Genomic DNA, 6,000 nt, shown 5'->3' on the forward strand with positions numbered 1-6,000 from the left:
ACTTTTAAAAACCCCAGCCGGACGGCCCCCGGACGCCCTTTAAACTAGGACAAATCCAGGGAATTCCGGACGGATAGCAGCACTAGCCATGAGGGGCTCCAAAGCACGGGGGTCCCGTATCATAGATACGGCTGACACAGCGGTAGCTACGCCCCTGATATACGACAAGATACTCAAAATACCTGCATTTACACATATACGATAGAACATACTCATAATACCCGCATAAATATACCTATACGCTAAGATGTTTTATTACATAGATACGTTGTCCGAGCTCAACATTGGCAAGTAGAAAGCAAGGTAATTGCCCGACATTCACTTAGTCAACCTCCAACTACTGTCGCGGCTAGTCGGCTTACTAATTTATTAAAAATGTCTTCCTGTGTTTTTAGACGATGTACAAATTATACTCTAACTGTGAATGAAAAAAACGTTTCATTTCATACGTTAGTAATAAGTATACACTAACTTATTTTTTAACAATTGCATTTTATTCGACTGTCATGGCGATGGCGGTCGACGTTCGGGACGTGTCAATGCGAGCTGTAACTGTAGATATATATATATATATATATATATATTATATCCTTTTCTAACGAACGTATGCCTAATCTTTGTATTCCTTCTTCGAGCCAATTTGTAATTATATGTACAGTCATGTGGCTAATGGCTATAGTAAATAGAGCGCCGTTTTATGTGCAATTCTGTTAGCCTATGACGCGTCTATTTGTAAAACATCTTTTCGTATACATCTTATATTTGGTAAAAGATACTCACAATATCGCGTAAATATATGCGGTACATTGGAGTTGCCATGTTTTTAATGATACGTTTACCTTCGGGATACATGTATATAGAGTACTATGGAATTATAGTCTGTCGATTAAACATGTCATTTTTTGTGAATTTTATTTTAAAATAATCCTCAGCTCAAGTATTTAAGATTTATCAGTGGTACTATATACTTTTGATGGTGTTGCTTAGAGGATTTTTGAAAATCCCTATTATTCTCCCATGTAAAACATATAATCGACATACTATAACTTTTTCTTACTCAACGTTAATCTATACGACGTCTAAATAGATTAGACTATCCGTAAGTACCTATATTTCAGATTGTCGTTTACATTTCTGAATTCAGACCGTTATTCCGAATGTATAAGTCCGGCCTAAGGTTCCTCAGTTTCTTACCCGTATCGTGATTTTGCCCAAGTTGCCAATAAGTCTAACTATACCTACCCTACTCTACCCTAAAAAAAAACCGTTGACCTATATATAAAATTCGGCTATTTTATTTCGCCCCGAAAAAGTGATAAATCTGTCGGATCTGAAAGATGTAATTTTGAACAGTGTTGTCATAATAATGTTAATTTTCCAACTTCCTTACACGAGAATACTGAGAAAGCCAAGATTCCACAATTTATTTATATTGTTTAATAACACTACGCTATCTGAAGAAACAGGAAATTAAGCTACAAATTCCATCAAACTTCCTAACCAATACCCATATTTCATTTAAATTGCAACACTGATCATTTTCTGATTCCAATAGTGTCCAATAGCAAATTCTCTTAAATTTTCCATCCAGTGATGTGTAATTGTTCCAATGTATCTTTAACTTTCAATAAAATTATCTAAAAAAGGGTTATTTTGTTATCAAAGTGCTGTTCTATGTATAAATATCATTATATTATCATAGGTTTCCCTGTTCATAGTTTGTGATTTGTTGATGTGTCTAATGTGTCTAAAATAATCATTATTTAACTTTATGAAGACCACATTTTGAGAATATGATGGACGCAAATGATTTATCTTCTGAAACTACAAGAAAAAGTATATTTTCACAAGGATGGACACGTATTTCTCAGGTATACAACATGTTAAACTACTTGTAAGAATCTACATAGACATGTCACTTGACCACGCAGTCAAAATTAATTGAATCTCCTTAACACAACATTCGGTAGTCTCGTTACATACTAACTCCATACCTACGTATAAAATACCCCATTTTATATTATTTAACAACTGTAACGTTGGAACAACGTATCTATGACCAGGATTTCATAAATATTTGCGAAATGTTATCAAGACACGGTTTATCGTCATCACTATTTGGACCATATTTTAATAGATTTTAATTTGTTATTTTATTAATTAAAAAATCATTTCTTCTTTATAAAGATAATATTGTAAACAGGAAATACTCAATGTCACACATATATATTAGGTTATTTATTATCTTTGATCTTATCATAAATATGTTTTTGTAACTATGCAATGTTTTCACAAAAAGTAAAATTAATTAATCTTTATTGCTGTAATAGGATTTTATATGATATATAATAATCATTACATCTAGTATTCTTTTTAAAACTTTGGGATTCCAGTTCCCTCCTCTACTATTCTTATATTTTTACAAAAGAGCCCCTAGCTGTTATTGATTGAATTTAATATGTTATTTTATTTATGATTTAAAATACTATACTAGCAGTAGATAATCCACCTACATGGACACTGCTTTAAGAACAGGATATATTCCTATGTCAATTTTGTACACTATTTCATGTATAGAGATTAATATGTGAAGAAAAAATATGAGATTTGGCATAATTAAAGTTCTTTTAAAGAACTTTTCAGCTATGCAGATTTTCTAATTTTGTTTCCCTTCAAGGTTAAAGCAAATAATCATTCATAAGTAACTCGCACATAATTTATAGAAAAGTCGGAGATGTGTGCCCTTGGGATACGAACCTGCAGACATTTGTCTCAGCAGTCTGTTCCCCACCCGACTAGGCTAATAACTAAAATTACAAACATACTAAATTAAGTTAAAAATCATGTTTATTCAACTGTTCAATTTTGACCACTGGACAGCATCTGTGAAAATATGCAAAATACATAAACCTTTTTGTCAAAACAGCATAAGTTAATTAGTAAATACAACATAAATCCATATTTCAATATAAGCAAGAGCTGACATGGTAGCCAGTAGATTGCTTTTGATTTTTTTTTTTCTACACTAGCAATATTAAACACTATAATAATTACTATCTATGGATGTCATGCCTTTGTAATATGTATTGACACTTACCACTTTTATTAAATTTCTAATGCTTTGTTACATTTATTTTTGAGTGGATATAAATACTTCTATGCTAGAATTTGGTTTACATAAATTTTTGATTTATGGATTAGTGCCATTTACCCTATTGGGTTTCTCTACTAAGTTACTTCCCTGCAACATGGTTGAGGAAGCCGATAGCTGGGAAATATGTCATAATCTTGAATGGGCTCGTTGCTTGTGTAGACTATTCTGACCATTTTGCTTACCATATTTAAGTTCCAGACGTATATATTAGGGAACTTCAGGTGTAATTATTTCATGATTCCTGAGAGGGTTGTGCATTCATATGGAAAATTAAAAATTATTAAGTACTTTGAGTCTATAAAAATCGACTTCTCTAACCAGCAAAAAATACAGTTGTGTTGCACTGTAGTTTATACCTCAAACTGCCTCTGAAGCGAGCAACACTAATTTCTTACCCATACTTCTCTAGTGGGAACTGCTTTACAATCTGGTGGTAGAGTTCATATTGTTGGAATCTAAATAATATATAACATTTTACACATTCTGATAACTTTCATTTCATTTCATAAGAGGAATAGAGTGGTCTCTACCCTCAAAAGTACTGTATGTTAATACTGTACAATAAACATGTATGTCACTGTGTATTAGTTGTATGTCAACCTATGGGGTGATTTAAGAATGTATAAATGGCAAAACAAATAGTGTTGTAATAAAAGATGATTATCTTGGTATGGGTCTAATATGAAAAGAAAACATTGTCATAAAAATAGAGAATTATAAATTTTATGCATGCAAAGTAAGGGAAGGTTAAATAATAGATGGGTGAATTGAATAAGGAACAACCTGTGCTATAACTAAGGCAGTGTCCAGATGTAAAGTGTAGATCCTGAACATCCAAAATAAAGCCCAAGTTTTGGGTGATTCATAGGTTTTGTTAAAGAAGCTCCAACTGTGTGCATAAAAGAGTAGTTATAGTACTGGGAAGGATATCAGAGTAAAAGAAAGCAAGACAAGATAACAATTTAGAATATTTGACAAAGATGTATAGTGAAGCGAACATGCTGTGTAGATCTTCAAAAAATACATTTCAGAGGGAATGTTTGATGTTGGCATAATAAAATAATATGAACCAGCATCATTGTCCCAAACAAATATGTCTATCAATTAGTTTACAAATAGCGAAAATTAAGTCAATATCCATTTATTTTTCCAGTATGCTATTAGTTAGGTTAAATATAATCATTTTTATCTAATCTACTTCTATGAGAGGTTGTATCAACTTGCTCATTCATGTTAGAAGTAAAAACTGAGGATAGAGTAATATTGCTAATAAGGTCTCTTATTTAGAGTTTGTTACAAATTCAGTCCTATAATTAAACCTAATTAAATTTTCAATTATTTTATTTTTCAGATATACCAGGGTACATTAGATAAATGGACGCCACATGCGAGAGCGCGGTGGTTTGGGAGTGCAGTACTTTTAGCAATATTTCTGATTAGAATATTTACAAAACAAGTAAGTACTTAAATGAATACATAAAAAGATATTTAAAAATAGTTATGGCTGGTTTAAACTCTAAGTAAAGTGTGTATGTCTGACTTATGTAAAATCACTTGTGACTGTGACACATATATTATGTACACATACCACTAGTAATGCTTTTACAACTGGTCTGACGTCATTTTTCCTAGGGATCACTAATCATATGCTGACTGCAGATTAATCACATGCGACATTGAAGGTATGATTTTATTCCTGTGTCCATCATTATTACTTTGGCTAGAAAATTATTATTCACCAATTTTTTTGAAATATGATTGTACCTTCCGCCATAGGCCTACCATGATATCATCATAGTAGGCGTGGCTTCGATCAGTTTATTTTGAATATTTCGTTCTAGATATTATTGCTTTAAGATATTGAAACATTTAACTCAGCACATAGCTTTTATAGTATAAAGACTACGTACACAATATTAGATGTTGATAAATTAAATATAAATAAGTTTAATGACAGTTTAACTGTTACTATGTCAATAAACACGTTGCTAAATAAAATTTGATCGACCAGATGGCGAAATAATATAGCACAACTTTTAAACAATTACATCAATTCACACATACATACATAACATCACGCATTTATCCCCGAAGGGTATGCAGAGGCGCAACTAGGGCACCCACTTTTCAAGTATGTTCCGTCCCATGATGTGATAGGGGCGAGCCTTATCGCCATATCGGGCACAAATTCCAGACTCCGGGCTGATACTGAGCAGAAAAACCCGGGATTCGAACCCAGGACCTCAGAGCGCTATTGTACCGGACATGCAATACAACTACGCCACCGAGGCAGTCAATTCATAATTATTTATAACTGTTTAGTGTTTGCCCTTGACGTCAGGCGTTTGATGATAATCGGAAGTAGACACGGCTAAAACGTGCAGTACACCACATTTGCCTTACCACGTCTACTAGCGAGTGGCGATACATTTAAATTTGAAACTATGGGAAACAATGATGCTTTACAAATAGACGCGTCATACACTAACAAAATTGCACATAAAAACAGCGCACTATTTACTATAGTCACAGCCCTAGCGGCTCGCATTGAAACGGCACGAGTGGGCCTGAGTGTGCCCGAATGAGTCCGAGCGTCGACCGCCCCGTCGCCATGACAGTCGAATATAATGCATTTATTAGTAAAAGAATAAGTTAAATAGTGTATACTTATTAATAACGTATGAAATGAAACTTTTTTATTCACAGTTGGAGTATAATTTGTACATCGTCTATAAACACAGGAAGGCATTTTATTTATAAAAATAGAAAAGTTAGTAAGCCGACTAACCGCGACAGTGGTTGAAGGTTGACTAAGTGAATGTCGGGCAATTACCTTACTTTCATCT

General features: G+C 33.2%; 1 long non-coding RNA gene across 1 annotated transcript; it reads left to right on the plus strand.

Annotated features, from left to right (window-relative positions):
• Positions 1–1,247: 1,247 nt before the first annotated feature.
• LOC119191810 lies at positions 1,248–4,602 on the plus strand. Its single transcript, XR_005113535.1, has 2 exons — positions 1,248–1,871; positions 4,506–4,602. It is a non-coding gene; the product is annotated as an uncharacterized LOC119191810 (long non-coding RNA).
• Positions 4,603–6,000: the final 1,398 nt, after the last annotated feature.

This window comes from Manduca sexta, unplaced genomic scaffold (assembly GCF_014839805.1).
Source record: "Manduca sexta isolate Smith_Timp_Sample1 unplaced genomic scaffold, JHU_Msex_v1.0 HiC_scaffold_1947, whole genome shotgun sequence".
NCBI lineage: Eukaryota > Metazoa > Arthropoda > Insecta > Lepidoptera > Sphingidae > Manduca > Manduca sexta.